This window comes from Xenopus laevis, chromosome 6S (genome assembly GCF_017654675.1).
Source record: "Xenopus laevis strain J_2021 chromosome 6S, Xenopus_laevis_v10.1, whole genome shotgun sequence".
NCBI classification, from domain to species: domain Eukaryota; kingdom Metazoa; phylum Chordata; class Amphibia; order Anura; family Pipidae; genus Xenopus; species Xenopus laevis.
Genome location: NC_054382.1, coordinates 65,970,014 through 65,991,502, shown reverse-complemented (window position 1 = coordinate 65,991,502; position 21,489 = coordinate 65,970,014). Strand labels below are relative to the sequence as shown.

Here is a 21,489-nt window from a genome sequence, read left to right as displayed (position 1 = left end):
TCAAATATGGATCGAATACGATTAAAATTTTTGGGTTGGAACCATTCAATCAAATATTAGCCATTTTAATTTTTTCTTAAATAACCTCCTAGTTGAATTGTGAGTATATTTGAAATTAAAAAAATTCATATGAATTTGAAATTCGACCATTGATATACGGGCCTAAAAAATTATGGAAGCCAGCTGATCAACAGACCTGTAGAAGAACTGACTGCTGCTAAATTGCTTCAAGTTACAGAAACAGAAAACAGAAAGGGATAAACAAATACTGTTTTCAGTTTTTTAAACATGGACATGTTCAATTAATGTATTATGCAATGTCTGTTGGAATTGTGCAAAAACAGTTTGTAGGTGGAGGTTCCCTTTAATACATGTATTTCAGCACCACAGAAATACATATATTAAAGGGAACCTCCACCTACAAACTGTTTTTGCACAAAGAAAATGTCATTCCAACAGGCATTGCATAATACATTAATTAAACATGTCAATGTTTAAAAAAATGCAACAAAACAGTATTTGTTTATCCCTTTCTGTTCTCTGTTTCTATAACTTGAAGCAATTTAGCAGCAGTCAGTTCTTCTACAGCTCAGTACCACGGCCAGCAACACAGCTGTTATTACTTAGGACCTTGCAGCTACTGCCTGCTCGTGCCCTGCACTAAAACCCCTCCCATAAGGCTGTTCAGACTGGAATCTAGTAGGATACAGACTTGCTGTGTACCTGTCTGCTTCTTCCAAGCCATAGTGTGAGTCATATCAATGTTTTAGGCATACTGTAGGGGGGAAAGCATAGAGGATAAGAAAAGCAAAGAGGAAAGACTGCTAAGAAAGCAGATGGGAGGAGGAGAGGATGGAGGCAGGGCAGTGATCAGTAACCAATCGGAGCAGCCCCAGTGAGCTGCAGCAGCACAGCAGACAAGCTGAGGGTTTTGAAGGTGCACAGTGCTGGAGTCGCTTGCCTCTCAGAGGACATAAGAGCAGCTGTGCTGGGAGCAGTAAGAAACTCCCTATTTTCTTCTTCAAAAAATAAGTTCGTTGACAGCAGTTTAGGGCAAGTCAGCCAAGGTAAGGTTAAATTAAACAGCACTTCATTATTCAAGCGTATAATCTACACTGCAGGGCAACACTGGTACAGTCTATGCAGGGTCATTTATATTTGGCAAGATGTTACTATGCATGGAATCAACTGCATTTTCTATATGGCATTATCCCAAGTGTGCCGCACAGAGCCTTTTGTTTCATGTGTGTGCTAACTAACAAGTCCAGTAGCTGAAAGCTTCCTTTTTGTCTGTATGTAGTTCAGTCTAAACATACAGAGATGTGGCATGTACAGCTGAGCTTATAAAGGGGAAGACTTACGTAATTAAAGATTTAGCCTATGGTTCAGTAAAGATACTAAAAGTACTGCTCAGAAATGCCAGGCATTTATTAGAGAGTAACCTTTTAATTACTGATGATATGGGGGTTTTTTGTGTGGAAATTACCAAGTGATCTTGTGCAAATGTGAACTGTGTGCAAACTTCACCTGGATACTCTTTCTCGGCTAAATAGAGGCAGGTTAAGTCCAGGACAAATATTTATGTATGTGTGTGTATATATATTCTAAAAATGCAGATGCATAATTTAGTAATAAAATCATGTGTGTTGTTAAACCCTGAATAGACCTGAATGTATAACAGCAAGTTATTGTGTTCAATTAAACTTAAAGCCCAGAAGACTAAGGCAAATTTAAAGCACTTGCTCATTTTTTATTTATTTCCCTACAACATATGGAAACTGTGTTGATGCAAATTTACACTGGATTTTCCAAATTAAATGCAGAATTATATTGCATATGACAAGGATTTTTGGTCTGTTCGTTTGGTACGATAGGCAGTGCAGATTATATTTAGGAATTGTTTTGCTAAATGCTGTATATTAATGTGGGCTTAAATGCCTGGAGACAACACTAGAAGTGTACTGCTAGAATATTCCCTTGCATGTAAAATCTGAGATATATATTTGTCAAGAAGAAGACAAAGACATCTTTAGGTGGCCAAGTCTAGTACAAATGTCTGTAACTACCACAATAAACACTGCTAAGGAGTATTTATGTCATGTAGGAAAATATGTATTTTACAAGCTTGCATTAATTATTACTTATTTACAAGAATAGACTATCTGCACTATATTTGCTTTAGAAATATAAAATAAACTTGATGGGTATTATTTTTGTACACCTCCCCCCCAAGATATACGTACGTATTTGACAAAAGTATTACATGTCTCACAAACACACTCACAGCTGTCTAAGGCTAAGCTGCGTTCCTTGACAGCCATCATTTAATTTTTCTGATTATCATTTGCCACAATATATATACTACACAACATATGTAGCTTAATGTCAACTAGTAGCAGTTTTAACGCATAAAAAAGCCTCTACAACATATGCAGAGAGGGATTACAGATGTGCTGGCTAATGCAAGTACTGCACACCTCATTATTGTGTCTATTCATCATAGGCAGCATCTAACATGCAGGTGATAAGACACACACACAGGAATAGGAAATACCCAAGAGGATATTTACTGAAATGGACAAGAATATGCAACTCAGCACTCAGACATGTCTTATTGAATATAATTACTTAGAAGATATGGGCCATTGAGAAAGAGTTTACCAAAGCCCCATATACTACAGGGATAAGAAAGGTATATGTAAAATGTCAGTTCTTTTAAATTCTAGGAAAATGATTAACTGCATCCACTCTTGAGCATTGTATTAATTGCCATTATGATTTTTTTTCTAATTATAAAAACATACAGCAACTGTGTTTTAACAAAGCAGTGGATTTTCTTGATGAGGGCTGTCCAAAAAAATAAAATATTACCTTTTCTCAGAAAAAACACGCATTTCTGTCAGTAGAATGTGTTAATTATATCTCCCTAGTAATAATTTAGGGATCAATAGTCCTAGGAAGTCATTAAACATCTTCAGCATATAGAGCACATGTCAAGACAGAGAGAGAGAGAGAGAGAGAGAGAGGTTGAAAGACAGGGGGAGAGAGAGAGCGAAACTCAGGATAAGAGAGAAGGTGAAAATAGAGAAATAGTGTGTCTGCAGGAAACACTGTTTATGTTTACATATGCACATCATTAGCATAATCAGGCTTCATAAATTTGTTTCTATGGTTGTGGATGTACTATAGAAAAGAATTTAAACTGCTGCATTAATTTAGGAAATTTGTATTTATTTCTTCGGATTTGAAAACATAACCTTGAAATCTACAGTAAGCAATTCAAGTTCATTTTCCAGAAGAGAAAAAGAACGGATTCATGTTGCTTTGAACTGGGTATTATATTTAGTCAATCTGTGGAGATAAGAGAGTATATTAAAAAGAAACACAATACCATCATAAGCAAAATGCTAACATTTCACTTCCTTGTACCCAATACATACAACCCAGTGTAGTTCTCTCCTCAATATAGTGCTCTGTTAATGCAATTAATCAAAATGTGACCTTCAGTTATTATGGTATAATTATAATGGTTATGTTATCTCATTCAAAAAAAAAACAAGAGTCAGCAGGCTTGACTGATTTTCATAGAGGAATTCTCAAGAGCTTAAGAAAGCATTTTCATTGTTTTGATAAGTTCTAGAAAAGGCAGCTAAACATCAAAAGTCTTATAATCAGCATGACATTTTAGTTAATTTCAGTACAAAACAGGAATTAAGAAAGTATTTCTTCTGCCAACTCTTTCACTGAAATAACTAGGAATACATCACAGTCAACAATAATGGAAACATTATGAACTTATGAGAACATAAATTCCGGGACCAAGCAACAGAGTGGATTGAACTATATGCATTTTCTTTTACACCATTAAAAACAACAATGCACTTGAAATAGTCACAACTAATTTTTTAAAAAATGCTAATTTAAATCATGTTTAAAAGGGACATTCAAATATGGTATTGCTAAATAGACTTTTGGATGAACTTGAAGAAAAAAATGGGTCCTCAATATATAATATTGGTTTATACAGGTATGGGACCTGTTATCCAGAATGCTTGGGACCTGGGGTATTCTGGTTAACAGATCTTTCTGTCATTTGGATCTTCATACCTTAAGTCTACTAGAAAATCATGTAAACATTAAATAAACCCAATAAGCTAGTTTTGTTTCCAATAAGTATTAATAACATCTAAGTTGAGAACAAGGAACTATTTTATTATTACAGAAATCACAGAAAGGGAAATCATTTTTAATAATTTGGATTATTTGATTATAATCGAGTCTATGGGAGACAGCCTTTCTGTAATTCGTACCTTTATATGCATATATGATCTTGCAGCATGTAGAAATCACTGTGGAGGAATTAACAGTTTACCTTTGCAGACTTGCAGTCTTTCTTTTTGACTTTCCTAAGTTTCATTAGCCAATGGCTAAATTATGGCCATGGTCACATGGCAGAATGACCATTGCTTGTGATTAACAACTTGTCATGCATGCAGAGTGCATGTGAGTTTGCATTCTGAGGTCAACTGAACAAACCTCATAAACAGATTAACTAAATAATAAAGAAGCTGATTTGTTCCTTATATAAAGGTTAAATCTGGTGTCAGGTATACTTTCCCTACATGTAAATAGGGTAAGCCATCAGTTCCTCATAACTACTCTCTTAACTCTTTTTAGAGCCTGCTGCCCTGAACATATACCACTCACATGTATTACAGATACTGTATGCGATCTTATTCAGAATGCTTTAAACCATGGGTTTTCTAGATACGAATTTGCTTCTTACTATGATGTACTTACTGTGGATTCTACTGGAGAAATCTAGTTGGATTGTGTCATGTAAGGCAATTCCAACCCCCAGCAGAGTAACTTGATTTGGGTCTGGGCAGATCTTCTAACACTAGCAGCCATATTTGACTTTGGTCCTGGCCAAGCTAAGCTCTTCAGGTGCCTTTAGGTCTTACTGCACAAGACTTCCACTGGGGCAAGTCAAACATATACTGTAACTCTTGGAATACCAAGTAAATACAACATATTGTCAGATGGACCAGGTCAAAACCAATAACCAACGGAATCAAGCCAGGGTCAAAACCAGGTAATCAATACATGGGATAGGACCAGGGCAGGGGTCAGAAACCAGAATAAACAAATAGGAAATAGGAATCATAACTCCCAAGCAGCTGATATTCAATGATCAGTAAATGAGTTCAGATCTGGGGTTTATATATGGGTTTAGGACAAACACTGCACCAATAACTCATAGCTGTCAGACATTGGTGCCAAAGGTCTAGTTAACACCAGGTTCTGTATTATCATTGTTGTTAGAAAGAAAATAAAAATTGAATAATACATTTTTTAAATAGGATACTATGGAAAATGGCAATGCCACATTTCTGAGCTTTCTAATTAATATGTCCTATAATCCTGTAAGAAATAATTCAGCAAAGTGTTTGCTATTTCTGGACTATTAAAATACATTCATAAAATAAAAGGGTGACTTCACTTTACTGAACAAAATAAGACAAAACTTTCCAATTACAAATATCAATTAAAATAATTTAGAAATACAGGTAAATATAGCAAGCAGACATCTTTGAAGATTTAGTTCACAAAATTCACTGACAACTGGAAACCATGTGTGTCGGCCCATCGCCCCATTAGATTAGAAGGCTTTTAGGGAAGGCCTTCTGAATTCATGGTTGTTTCTGCGCATTTCACTGTTTAAATTTGTTAAAGTTCCAAATTACCCAAATTATTATATAGATTTAAACAATACAACTGTCATTACTACTAAAGGTAGTAATAATGCTACTTATACTACTACTAATAAAAACAAGATCAAACTGATATCATCACAGATATACATGCATTTCAATATATATGAAAAGGGAATTATATTACACTTACACATTTTTCATCTAAAAGCACAAAATGCATTTATAAGTCCTTTTTAGCATTGCTAAAGCCATTCAACTGTTCACAACAGGGCACTGGATTATGATGTTCACTGAGAATCCTTCTATAATGCCATGTTTTAACCTGACCAATTTTCTTGTATTTACTTTTCTTATATTGTTTGAAGTTGAAAAACATTTTATCTTCTTTCATAATCTGTGCCAGACAGTGACAGAGAAAAGCCAATAAAATACCTAGGAGCTCTGAAAATAAAACAAGTAAAATATTTGCATACATTTGTCTCTTTCCATGTTTTTAATAGTAGTTAAAAATGTTACACGCAACAATACACAAAAACACAATTTGCAGGGAATATAAGGACATATTTATATGTCATATATCTCCAATTATGCAGCAGTTTACATTAATTTATAACCAACAAGGATTGCAAACAAATAAGGGTTTACAGAGAAAAATAAGCTTAGATGGTCCTTCCTTCAAAAGCTTACAATCTAAAGGGTTTGGGTACAATTCATACATAAGGATTAAAGAAACAAATTGGTAATTTATGATACATTAATGTCTGATTAATCAAAACACATTGATTAAGCTTCCCTAAACAGGTGGACCTTTAGGGAGCATTTAAAAGTTTGGAAGGAAGGGGAGAGTCTGGTAGCTAAAAGCAGAGAGTTGCAGAGACAGACAGAAGCCTAAGAGGCATCTTTGCTGTCAGGAATGGGATAAAGTGATGAGAGGAAAAGACAGAAAAGATCAGAAGCAAAGCATACGATGTGTGAAGGGAGTGTATTTTGAGACAAGAACTGAAACTTAGGGAGGGATTTCATCGTTAAGGGCCTTAATATGAGTGTTAGTAATTTGAATTTGAGACTGTGAGCCAGGGAAGGGATATGTATAACTGAGCAGCTGCTGTGGAGCTAAATGATTTATAGATAAATGAGTCTAGCAGCATTCAAAAAACACCCATAGACTTCAATGTACTGTGTGGTGAAAAAGTCACTGCAAAAACCTGACCCTTGACTTTTAAGCATGTTGAGAATGTTTAGGTTTGGGATTTATTATCCAGAAAGCCGAAGACCCACGATATTCCAAATAAGGGATCTTTCCATCATTTAGATCCTACTAAAAGTTTACTAAATAAACATGGGGAGGCCCATTTTATCAAAGGTCGAATTTCGAATTCATGTGAGATTTTTATTACTGTAATAAATTCAAATATACTTGAAATCCTATTGGAAGGTTATTTAATAACAAATTGAAATGTCTAAAACTCAAACAAATGTTACTTACTCGAAAACTCAAATCAAATTTGATTTTATTTTAACTAAACTCGAATCAAGTTTTTTGAATGTCAGGAAGGCGATTAAAATCTTTAAATGGGTAACTGGATCTCTCCCATCAACTTATACATTAACTCTGCTGGTTTTAGGTGGCAAATCATTGAATTTGAATTATTTCTAGGGTAAAGGTTTGATAATTCTCAAATTTCAAATTCGAATCGAGTTTGGATAATTTCCAATTTGAATTTGTGAGTTTTAACCAAAACAACTATTTGATAAAATGAATTCTAATTGAATTTCCAATTCGACCCTTAATAAATCTGCCCCTTAAACATTAAGGGCCTTATTTATCAAAATCCAAATTTGGAATCCACGATTTGTCCTTATTTATTATTAAAAAATGTAATTGGATCAGGGAAAAATTAGATAAAACTAAATGTTTTTTCAGATTTTTTTCCCCCTAATTGCTCAATTTTTTTCTGGCTTTTTTTTTATATTTTTGCCTGAAAAGTCCAAAATAGTTGGCTAATTCCAGCACAGACCACAGAAACTTCCAAATAGGATAGGGACCTCTCCCATTGAGTTGTATACAACCTTGGCAGGCCTGAGATGCTGGATTTTTGGATTCAGACTTTTTCCATCCTCGGGGTATAATAAATCTCGATAAATTCTAGATTTTTTTCTACTTTAAATTTATATTTTATTGTGAAAAAAACGTAATTTTTTGAATTATTGACATTTGGACTAGTTTTTGCAACCAATATGGATTTCTGCCGATTATTTACTATCAAGAGCAAAGTTATTTTTTATTACTAGAGAGAGGGGAAATTATTAAAAAAAAAATCTGATTCATTTCTTAAAATAGACACCCTGGGATGCAGCCTTCCCTTAATTCTGAGCTTTTGGGATATGGGGTTTTTATATAAGAGATCCCATTCCTTTTATGTATATTTGTTAACGTGCTACTTCTTATATTTACAAACAATATTAATACAAGAGGCAGCACTCTAACAATTGTCCAACAGACAGACACTGCACATTTACCCATAGGCAGAAAGACTTTTTCAAGACTTTAGGTAAAAAACTCCATTGGCAATAAGGTCCCTACCAGATGCATGTGTGAAATTTGTACACTTTTTTATTTCTTTTTTCATTAGGTTTCAAAACTTTAAATTAACTTTTAGTATGACGTAGAGAGAGATATTCTGAGTTACTTTGTATTCGTTTTTCAGTTGCATTGATTTGAATAAAAGACTGGAATATGAACAGGAAAGGGCTTGAATAGAAAGATGCATAAGAAAAAGTGACAATAACAATAAGTTTGTAGTCTTACAGAGCATGTGTTTTTTAGATGGTGTCAGTGACCCACATTTGACAGTTAGAGAGTCGACAAAAGAAGGCAAATAATTCAGAAACTACCAAAAAATTTGTCAAGTTAAAAAACTGCTATAGTCCAGTTGAAAGCTCCTATAACATACTTACCTTAAAGGTAAACCACCCCTTTAACTAATAGTGCATTTGAACATTTCTTTTTAATTTGGAAATTACATTATCTCCATAGTTTAAACAGTATACTGTTATAAATATACTAAGGTGTGTGTGCAGTTTAGATGTTGTGGTCCACTTTTGACACTTCTGATCAATGAACTGTTGGATTTACATGAAGGAATAGAAAAGGTCTGCATTCAGTAAAGCTGAAGAAATCAATAAAAAGCTTTCATCAACCCTATTACTGCTACTGGCACAGGAGAAAACTGAGAAGACCATATACAGTACAGTACAATACTTTATATTCCAATGGCCAGCAATATCCAATGCAACCAGGCAGTACAGAACAATAAGCTTACCATAAGACAATGGAAATGCTTCAGTAGGTTTACAAGATGGTTCATGAAATAAAAGGTGAAAATGTTCCTCTAGTTCTAGTAATCCACAACAACCAACTGCATCTACTTTGCAGTAAACTCATAAGGACATTTAAATATTGGCTAGCTATAGTAACCCATGCCAACCAGCAGGTTGTATTTACTGTTGTGTTATTTCAAAGCAAATATCTGATTGGTTGGTATAATTTAACTACTTCTTCCATATATATTTTGTTATAAAAATGTACAAGCATGAATCTAGTATGTGGAATGCAGGGCAAATTGGTCTGCGCAGTGAATGTATTTGCCCTGTGCATGGTTACATTTATAAAGCTGAATAAGAGTGTAATGCGTTTTTTTTTCACAATGCAAATATCTATAAGAGCTTTTTAAATATGTAAATAAAAGCCGCAAATGGTGTTTGAATTACGACACAACTTTGGTGACGGAGAAAATATTCATAAGACAATTTCGCAAATTGAGAATTTAAGTTAGAAAGACGGGCAGAACAGTGCAATATAGTAGCGTTCAGGAAAAAGCATGTGCAGTACAACCATTTGTAAATAAATATGCGATGCACAAATTTTATAAATGACCCCCAAAGAATCTATTACATGTGCTATAAATACTTCCTTAATTTTGTGTTACATATAATGTACTGTAGTTGTTTTCTTTCTTTCAGTCATAGATTGTCTGTCTTCTTGAGTAGAAAAGCTTTGTTTCTGGTAAATTATTTTTATGTATGTACTGTATATTTTTATGTACATTGCTTCATCAGCATACAGATGAAGCAATGTATCACGAAGCTCATCATTTGATGCTATTTAAATACATTTATAAGAATGCGATTATATGGTAGTGTGTTCTGAATTGGTGAATGTTTTTGATTTGCTGTAACTTTATCTTACTCTATTGTTAAACTCCATAGTCCCTCTAGAAGGGATCCATAAAACAAGTAGCTGTCTAACTACCAAATGCTTTGAACAAAACATCACATTGTTCAACTAGCAGTGCATTTTTGACATCAAAATACCCCAATCACTGGCTTTAATATAAATCCAAAAATTCTTAAATGTACATTTTCTTGATGAGAACATTTATATGCAGTTTTTACTTGTGTCAATGACATAGGATATGGGTGAATAAAGGGCATTTTTTGGCCAGAGATAGTCTGAATGTGACATTAACCAAATGCAGTACTTATTAAGGCAGTGAACACACATTTATAATAATTATTAACTAAGCACCCTTAAGAGTTGCTGTCCTTCTTGCTGCGTTGTTGTGCAGCTTACCATTTGGGCACACTGACTTGGCAGTCTTTCTACTACTTTGTGTCTCCTACTTCAAGGAATAGGCCAGTATCAGAAAAGTGAAATTTAACAAATAGCTTTGGAGGAAAACGGTTATTTATCAGAATGGCCGGCTTTAGACTTTACAGTATTTAAAGGAGCAGTGACAGCAAAAAATGAAAGTGTTTTAAAGGAATAAAAAAATAGCTCACTGTTGCCCAGATTCCCAACTATAGTTTACATAAACAAGTTGTTGTGCAGTCATGGGAGCAGCACAGCATACACAGTAGATAACAGATAAGTTCTGAAGAATCCCATTGTTTACTGCAAAGCTTATCTGTTATCTGTTGTGTCTCCTCTACCTTTTCTCCTTTTTTCCGCTTCAAATGGCTGCCCCTATGGCTACACAGCAGCTTTTTTATATATAAACTATAAATGTATTTCTGAAGCAAACACACAAGTTTTACAACAGTGCATTATTATTTTCATTCCTTTAAGACCGTTTCATTGTTTGCTGTTACTGTTCTTTTAAACTGGTATGCAAGTAAACAGGGACTTTCTGTATCAGTACTGATGCTGGACACTACAAAATGATGTGCAACATCGATATCAAATACAAGAAATATTGCAGTTCATATACGAAGGGAAAGATTTCTTAAGGGTCGAATTGAAAATTCTATTTCAAATTCCGACTAGAGAATTAGCCAAACTCGATTCGAGTTTTTTAAAAATTTGAATTCGATTTTCAAGATTCATACTCTGGCCCTTTAAGAATTTGAACTATTCGCCACCTAAAACCTTCCAAATTAATGACTATGAAGATTTTCATCCATCCAGGTCATGGTATATCTATTATAGGTAATTTTCATATCTCACCTCTTTGAAGAGTTACAATGTGCCATTGTGATTGGATTAGTGGAAAAGTTTATATGCCGAGAACTTCCCATACCAGTCAGGTGAACTGAAGAAGCTGCTCGGGTGAGTAGTGAAACGTCTTCAATGATTACTCAGCAACTCCAGTTGATTTAGATTTACCTATGCTAGATACTTTCAAATTAATGTTTAAGTCAATGGGAGAGGTCCAGGGATCAATTTGGAGATGTTTGCAGCCTTCCTTCATTCAATTTTTTTTCTGAGAAAAAACTCTAATCAAGTTATTGAATTGAAAGAATTGAATTCAATTTGAGTTTTCGGTTTGTTTAAATTTGTTGGAGTTTTAAAAATTTGATTTTAATAATACATTTTGGCCAGTCAAATTTCAAATTCATTCGAAAAACTCACATGAATTTGAAATTTGACCCTTGATAAATGTATCTCTAACTGTAACTTTTAGGTGTAGCCATGCACAATAGGATAAGATAGCATCCATCTAGTAAAATGAAAATTTGTTAAGTTAAAAAGATCTCCTACGAAGTGTTAAGTATATCAGTTGGTAAATTACTCATATATTGAACTGAAGTCTTTCAGACTGCTCAGCAGATGGAACACACATTAGTACCACTTGACATACAATACTTCACATCTTAGACAGAAACTCAATTGGAAGCAAGTGAAATCTCTCATTGAAAATGCTATGTGTGATGACTTTAAACTTATAATGGACTGCTCCAAAATAATACATAACCTATATTAAGAAAACTATTTGTTAATGCTTACTTAATTATAATATTCACTAGTATAATCTGTCATAACATTTGAATTTTTGCTTCTGCGCAAATAATATTTAAAAATTGTGGCAGCCAAGTTTGAAATGATTGTGTTATATTACATATACATTATGGGGCGGATTTATCAAGGGTCGAAGTGAATTTGAGGGAATTTTCGAAGTAAAAAAATTCGAAATGCAAAGTAATTTTTTGGATACTTCAACCATCGAATAGGATACTACGACTTTGACTTTGAATTTGATTCGAAGTAAAATCGTTTGAATATTCGACCATTCAATAATCGAAGTACTGTCTCTTTAAAAAAACGTAGACTTCAATACTTCGCCAAATTAAACCTGCCAAAGTGCTATGTTAGCCTATGGGGACCTTCTAGAGCAATTTTGAAATGAAATCCTTCGAATCATTCAATTCAAAGGATTTCATCATTCGATCGAACGATTTTACTCCGTCCGCAAATAGCCAAATTCAATGTAAAAAAACCTTTGTCTTCGATATTCGAAGTCGAAGTATTCCAATTCGATGGTCGAATTTCGAAGCTTTTTCTACTTCGGAATTCGACCCTTGATAAATCTGCCCCTTAAGGTTGTGTCTGCCATTTGTGTACAGATGAAGTAGCAGGTTACTGTAAAAAAAGACCCATCCTTTCTTTCTTTTAGTAACTTATTATATTATTATTATTATATTATTATTATTAATCCACTGATTGTTAAAGCTGTTTGATCCTTTTTATTGTAGATAAGCTTTACATAGGTTCCACATATCCTGCTTTTACCAGATGAAAGTGACTGATATATAATATTACATTAGTTGTAGATGTTTTCTCTGAGCTAAACACTTCACTTATGAAATTCCACAATTTCCCATATGGACCAAATATTGTTTTGACAGCACCATGGCACAACGTGTCTTAGTATTTATTTTAATTAAAAAGGTATGACAGTAATTAAATTGACTTACATTGTGGGACATGATGATCCATCTGAACTGTATGTCTAGATAAAATTATGCTCTTCTGTTTTGTTTGTTTCTTTTATGTTGTTTTGTTCGGTGCCCACCCAAATGAAATAATGCTCAAGGGCTTTATGGCTTTCATGCTATTGCCATAAATTATGATAAAAGGTACAATCTTTTCATTGGCAAGCCCTTATTGTGGTTTTGTGGTTAGTAATAAGGGAATCTGTCCTATTTTGCTTCACCATAAAATTTGCAAAACTGCAGACAAATTTAAAAAATAGTTGAATGCACTGAAATCAATGGGCATTCTTTTGCACAAAATACATTCAAGTCAGTGGGCTTTTTTGCAGACTTTGTTTCACACAAAATGCATTGGAGTCAATGCAGTGTTTACAAATCTATTAACAATTGTGTCAGATTGTTATTTTTTTAAATGGTTGCATCGACAATTATGTATTTTGAAATATGCTTAAATTATCATTGTGATACTGCGATTTATACTTATACTAGATAATTCTTACCTAAGGATTGCAAGATCTTTTGGAACGCATGAATAAACATAACCCAAATATGTGCTATCTGTTACAGGTGAATAGTATTAGATGGATCAGTAAACACATCATAGTGCATTACAAAATATATGTTTACATTTGAAATAGCTTGGAATATTCGAATATTGAAAATATAACCTTCCCTAAGGGGCAGATTTATCAAGGGCCCAATTGAAAATTCGAATTGAATTTTCAAATTTTTTTTATGGTCAAATCTGTCAAATTCAACTATGGGGTTATTAAAATTTGAATTAGACTATTCACCATCTAAAACCTGTCGAAAAGTCTGTTTGAGTCAATGATTGAGGTCCAGGGATCAATTTGGAGTTGTTTGCACCCTTTCTGACATTCGAGCTTTATTGGGAAAAAAATTGAATCAAGTTTTTTTAATTCAAATCAAATTAAATTTGAGTTTTAGGGTCGATTTAATTTATCCTAGTTTTAAAAATGAGATTGGTTGAATTTCAAATTTATGGGCGTTTAGGGGAGTTTTTAAAATACTCACATGAATTCTAAATACGACCTTTGATAAATGTGCCTCCCCAAGTAACAGCATATTTATACCACTTCTAAAAAAGAACTAGTAAAAAAAGAAGAACCTAATGTATGACTTTTAAATGCCTTGCAGAAGTTTATATTTAGTGTGTCTTGGTAAATAACATAATTGCAAGGCATCATCATGCAATCAATTTCAGCAATACATGACTAGATGTCTGCTCACATTCTACACATCGACGAGTCTAAAATTCCCTTGAGAGATCAGTCTGAGCACAGAAAGGGCACTTTTGTTTTTAGCATAAAAGCTGGGAAAAACAAAATACAAGTAATGTGAAAAAAGAAAAGGCAAATAATATAGAAATTCTGAGTAAAGACAAATGGCCTTCAAGTAAAATAAGAATAGTGGGCTGGTGCTTTCTTTACATTCTCCATCAGTTCTTACTGTATTAATAAAGAACAGTCTAAGTGTGTTTATAATATTTTGTTTATAATATTTGTAGTGGTAGTCAATAAACAATTAATGCTGTTGAAGTAAACTAATAGCTAACACAGGAATTTATTTAAAAGCAAATATAAAATAGGCTTTATACTTACAAAACTCATTGCATAATTGGGAGTCCATACAACTGATTATGTCTCTCACGTTATATCACAGGAAGCAAACATATATTTTATATATAATCAGTTCTCCATTATAATGAAAGAGCAAAGAAAACAAAAACCATTAGCTATTTCTTGATGAAGTGGAACCACCAGAAAACAGTAACAGAAAATAGAAATAGGCATTTTGTTAAGTACATAAGTAATTCCTTCCATATTATTTGGGTAACCCGTTTTTTATCCCAGTTTTAATAAGGGAGAGAGAGAGAGAGAGAGAGAGAGAGAGAGAGAGAGAGAGAGAGAAAAACAGGAAAACTCTTGAAAAAACAAACGTTTTCAATATTTTGTTAGCTTAGCAATAACTACTAAATTAACATTGGGATGTAGTTTGTGTTATGCTATAATATAATTTTTGTGGAAAGTTAGACTAGTTCAAATAATTTTTTTTTATGAGGGAGGTATTGTAACTGCTTATTGTTTATATTATGCCACAAGTTTAATTTATGTTTAATTACCCCTTTCAATAAATAAATATCACAAATAAATATGTTTTCTGCTTTCTGCTGTAATTTTTGTCCTGTTCCATAAACAGCATTTTATACATTTTCAAAAACCAAATTTGTGAGATTTTAGACTTTTTTTTCTCCTTAAAAAAACACAATTTAAAAAACTCAAATGATTGAAAAAAAAAATAAAAGTTTACAAGCTCAAAAAAACTTTACAAACTTGAAAATCTCAAATTAAAAAATAGCTTGAATATTGCCAATGCCTAGGACAACTTCCATTGACTTCTACATGAACTTGAAAGCTTTTAGATGCAAAAGATTTACATTCAAATTTTATGTGCTTAACAAATACAAACATTCAAGTTTTTGAAAAGATAATTATGAGTTTTTGTGCAAAAAATTGTGGCAAAAATTCAAATTCAAACTTGATATATCACCCTCTAACTTTAAGACAATTATCTGATACTACAGTATACACATAGTTAGAGCAAATATGCAATTTGTATCCAATACTGCCCTCTTTCAGTTGAGAATATAAATGGCCCAGTATTTAAAATACTTGCAGAGGGTAAAGTAGAGACTGCACACACTAAAGACTTTTTCCCCCATTTTTGTCCCATTTATTCCTCCAATATAACCACAAAAAATAAGGATAATAAGTGATTTTAACTAAAGTGATAGAGTTTAACACAATGGGGCAAATTCACTAAGGCGCGAAGCGCCGAACGCTAGCGTTAATTCGCTAGCGTTTGGCATTTTCGCTACTGCGCAAATTCACTAACGAATGCTGGCGTAGTTTCGCTAGTGTTACTTCGCAACCTTACGCCAGGCGAATCTTCGCTAGCGACGAAACTACGCAAATTCACTAACTTGCGCAGTGTACTGAACGCTACCTTTTACGCTAGACTTCCTTCGCCACCTCAGACCTGGCGAAGCGCAATAGAGTAGATAGGGATTGTTTAAAAAAAAGTAAATTTTTTTTCTAAGTCCCAAAAAACGCTGGCGTGTTTTCTACATGATGGGTGATAGGCTGAAAAAGATTGAAAATTTTTTGGGGCTCCCCTTCCTCCCCCCTACATTTCCTGACTCATGGCAACTTACCTAGACAGTGGGCACATGTGTAGGGCAAAATAAAATTTTTATTTGCTGATTTGAAGGTTTTCTAGGCATTTGTAGTGCAAATACGTGTTCCTCCATTGAAATTTGAATTTCGCGCCGTATGCAAATTAGCCTTCGCTAGCGCAACTTTGCTTTATATAGCGAATCAACGCTAGCACAACTTCGCAACCTTACGCTACCCCTGTGCGCAACTTCGGATTTTAGTGAATTTGCGGAGCCCTAGCAAAACTTCGCCTGGCGAAGTGCGGCGACGTTGCGCCTGGCGCAACTTCGCATCTTAGTGAATTTGCCCCAGTGAAACCACCCCTAATGTAAAGTAACACTTGACTGGTCATTAGTCCTGTTATGAGGCTTAGGTACACCCACATACATAATACATAGAATTATATATACATAGCACATTGAAACATTTATACAAAGTCCAGAAAATTACAGTCCATTCAAACCATTGCATATAATTGACAACATCACTGTTTTGGATAGATACTATACTCATTCCATCTGTATGAGGTATTTAATTATTATTATTAATTAACTAATTTTATAAGAAAAACATTCTTTGTGAAGATAGGAGTGTATTGCAGGTGGGGGGTTCATTTTGAAACTATTGATTTAGTCAGGAGAGACAGTTAAGATAATTCAATTAATCTGGTAGGTGCCCTCCTACAAAAATATGACAAATGGACCATTAAATGTGATTTGTGTGGTATGGTGATCTAGTAGATTTTATAATCATAAACTCGGAACCCTTATTACTTCTAGTTCTGTTTAATGGAATGTCAAACTTACTTACATTTGTAGCACCCCCAAAACCTGTTCCTTGTAATCTTATACCTTTAAAAACTGATGCTGGTCTTGGAGATCTTGATCTCTCTTGGTCTTTCCCATACAAAGTTATAGTGGGGAGGATCAGCCTTGACGACCAATGTTTTGGTATGGAGACACTTTTTCTGCAGTAGCATTAGTAGAATTAATATAAATGTGTGCTCTACTGTCTAACATACTGCTGTATGTATGCAGCTTTCCAAATACTTTATAAAGACAACTGCATAGGTAATAGTGAATAGGTTCTATTTACATGTGTTTTTGTGAGTTTATTATTGTTTTATGCAATTACAGTTTTTCTTTATATATTAAGTATACTTTTGTATGCCTGGCTTAATATTTTCAGAACATCATTGAAGTTTCTGTTTATAGTCTTGGAGTAGTAAACATTAAATCTGTGCTTGTACTATATTAATATGGATATTCAATGGCAATCAGTCACAGTATATTCTGCTTAATTGAACATTTCACCTCTTTAAAACAATAGACAAAACAGTATATGATGCTGTAAAGCATTGAACCAGAATAGTAATTAACCGAATATCCCAGTGGAGAGAGAATGAAATGGCTCCAATTTAATAGTCCATCAATGTGTCAGGCAATAACTACTCCCCATAAACCAAGAAACCAAATAAAGCATAGTGCAGAAACTGCAGTGAAAAGCAGGAGCATCCAACCACCCGGAATGCACAGTATGCAGATTTGATTATGATAATTACTAATCTTCCTTAGTTCCATTTTTATCATATACTCTGCATACATGATGCTGTGAATGCATAAAATATTGTATTTCAAGAAACTGATGTTTATGTTGTTTAATCTCCCTCTCTCTTTTTATAGACAAATAAATGAGTGTGAACTTCTGCTTGGTATCAGTCATGAACACATTTTTGCCATTTAATTGAAATCATAAAGATATACATGATTGAAAGCTGTGTCATCTGAGCTGCAATTTGATTAATAAAGTTCCGTATCCATTGTGATTGAAAGAAGAGTTTCTATATACAGTGTGACAGTCACATCTTAATGATATATATTGCTTGCTGCTTTTTGTTTCATGTTTACTCAGTTCCCATTTCATACTGTCAGCCAATGCAGTCATCTCTGAAATAGCACTAGAGTCACTGACTCTTGATCTGATATTCTAGATCTGCTGTGAACAGGCTGTTTGATTAAGGATAAATGTTAAATACCATACTCACAAAATGTAGGTTGATGTTTGTCTTGAAAGTTAACAGATTTACTGTATGTTGGTGTGATATCAAACTGTGTTTTAGGTTAATTCCTTTTTAATGAATATGTTTCTTCTGAAGAGTCAGAACACATCAAGGCATAGTACAGGTATAGGATCCCTTATCCGGAAACCCGATATCCAGAAAGCTCCGAATTACGGATTTGCTGTCTCCCATAGACTCCATTTTATCCAAATAATCCAAATTTTTAAAAATGATTTTCTTTTTCTCTGTAATAATAAAACAGTAGCTTGTACTTGATCCTAACTAAGATATAATTAATCCTTATTGGAAGCAAAACCAGCCTATTCGGTTTATTTAATGTTTAAATTAATTTCTAGACTTAAGGCATGAAGACCCAAATTACGGAAAGATCCATTATCCGGAAAACCCCAGGTCCCGAGAATTCTGGATAACAGGTCCCATACCTGTACATCTTACTTTTCTATAGTCTTCAAACTAACTTGACATTGACTTGGAATAAGTCAATGTCAAGTTGATGGAATAAGGTTGCAAATAGTGATGGGCGAATTTGCGCGATTTGCCGCCGGCGAATAAATTCACGAAATGGGCACGAAAATTTACTTGTGAAAATTCGATGGCGTCAAAAAAGAAAAATGGATGCCAGTGTCATAAACAAGAAGCCGGCACCATTTCGTGAATTTTTCATAGTTATGCGAATTTCGCTGGAAATTCACAAAATTTTCGGCAAAACGGTGCAAATTCGCCCATCACTAGTTGCAAACCAGATAAATATAGCACATACTACAGAATGGACTCGCTTCATGCATTAGATGATTTTTTTATTTCGCAAGAAGCCTCTTTGAACCACAAAACTGTAAAAATGTTAAAAATAAATAAAAAAAGGACTCAAGTCATCTGTAGCTTTAAATAAAGGTCATTTTTAATAAGTTGTTTGAGTTGGTTTGAAGACTCACTACACTCACTGTTTTTATCATTGTGAAAATGTGACCATTATTGAGTTAATTAACTTGAAAACATGTAAATAGTCTCCTTAGTCCTATGGAAGCCACACTATAAAACCAGGTTAATGGAGTATGAAAAACTTGTCAACAATGAATTTAAAAGTCAAATTTTATTCTAGTGGATGTTATTTATTTTTAGGGAGAGAATTTGGACCATTTAAACAGAAAATTACTTTTGGAATCACAGCGATATCTAGAAAAAGAAACACAATCTGGCACCCCTAGAATCATATCATAATAACAGCGTATGTTCATCACAGATGCACAAAAATGTAATCTTTGCTATAATTATCACAGACTCACAAATATATCAAATTTGCCATAATTGAACTACAGAAACATAGACCTTGTCTTCAGAGAGCAAATATTTTAAAACTCTGTTTTAAGCGACTCATAGCCTCACAGTGTTAGGCAAGATAGCAAGATATATACTGTATATATATATATATATATATATATATATATATATATATATATATATATTTATATATTTATATACATAAAACTCCAACGGCACTCTCCATTCAAAAATATCACGGCTGGGTGCTAGCCATAGAAAATACAGTACTACAGGTACTACAATACAGTAATACAGTCAGGATGACAGCCCTGTGAGGGTTGAAACTCGTAGATGTGAGTGTGGAATAAAGAATTTTTACCACTTTGAAATGATGGAATGAGCTGTGAGTGCTTTGGACTACTTGACTATATATATACTTGACTAAATATATTATTACAACAGTCCATGAAAGCACTCACAGCAGATGCCATCCAGCGTGTATCAAAAAATCATTTATTGGTGTATCAACGTGTTTCGGCTCAATTTGATTTTTATATTGGTCTGGACCCCCTTCCTCATGAAGCTCTCTATCATCAAAAGTCCTGCTGGGTCTGCTTTGTCCACCCCTGCAGATAATAAAATAAAAACCTTTACAATAACAAACTAAACTACATAAATAAGGCTACAAAGAAGATAGCTACTGCTCCAGTAAACTTTTAATTAAAGCTGACCATAGATGTAAAGATCTTTAAAAGATCTTTTGGTTTTTGTGAGACCACGATTATCTTGAAACAATTGTTTAAATGTACGATTTGTCTCTCAACTAAAAAGACCATTTCAGATGATATTGCCAGGAAAACTGAGGTTAGCTGCCTGCTTGGCCCTGCAAACATAAATAGATTGCACTGGGACCGATAAAAATGTTTTAACCTGGCCTATCAATTTTCTGACAGATGTCGGATGAAAAACCATAAGATGTACGATCGTTCGATTCCCACTAACTTCACGATAATTTGATGGATTGGTCGCATTTCACTAAAATCGGTTGTTCACCAAAGAAAAATCTTTGCGACTATGGGGACCTTTAGAGGAAAAATGACACACTCAATAGTGAACTGCAAAAGAAAATCCTAACCTCTACATCATTCATTTAGTCAGTAAGGAAACTGACTCAAATTCCAATTGTCAAAGTAAATAAGAAACAGGATTTGCAATTAATGGGGAAAAATCCCATAAAGCTGATCAGTAACACCACTACCCCAACCCTATGTTTATGTACAGTAAATAAATATTTATAAAAGATAGACTATCACTGCTGTGGCATTTGTTATTAGATATCACTTTTGTTACTGCTGATTTAAAGGATACTATAAAGTAATATGAGGGGTTTGCACTTTTACTAATAAATAGAAATATTCAGAGAATGAGTGTAATTTGCACACTGTACAATGTACTTATTAAAGAAGAGAGTACATAAAGTATAATATTTGACTACACAGTCCTTAAGTCTCTGTTTTAGAAGACCAGAGCATGCGAAATTAAATCCTATGTTATTTCTAGTTTACTTTAGTCACAAAGGGGTGACTGACATATTTATGGGAAGGTGGTTTTATGTTCTATACAGAGCAAAATCAACGTTTGTGCACACAAAAATGCTGACATGAGAAAGGTGGAAGGAAGAATAATTTTTTACCATATTGTACAGCTTATTCTTGCTGAGCGTTGATTTCCTATTCATGACAGACAGAAATATAAAATTAGCAGTCATGCATTTGTTGCCCTAGCTTGCCCAACCAAATCTGTTGTATACAAAAACTTGGCAAATGTATGATATATATGTAAGTTTGATTACATTGCATATTTATATTTATCCTTTTTTACTGAAGTAGAACTGCTAAATTGGCTTCTATTTTCTTATGCCTAT

General features: G+C 33.7%; 1 protein-coding gene across 1 annotated transcript in view; it reads left to right on the top strand.

Annotated features, from left to right (window-relative positions):
• Positions 1-882: 882 nt before the first annotated feature.
• cdh18.S (cadherin 18 S homeolog) overlaps positions 883-21,489 on the top strand; it is a 355,950-nt gene continuing 335,343 nt past the window's right edge. The window contains exon 1 of the mRNA XM_018269418.2: positions 883-1,067. The gene's annotated coding sequence lies outside the window, so the exon portion shown is untranslated. The remainder of the gene's footprint in view (positions 1,068-21,489) is intronic.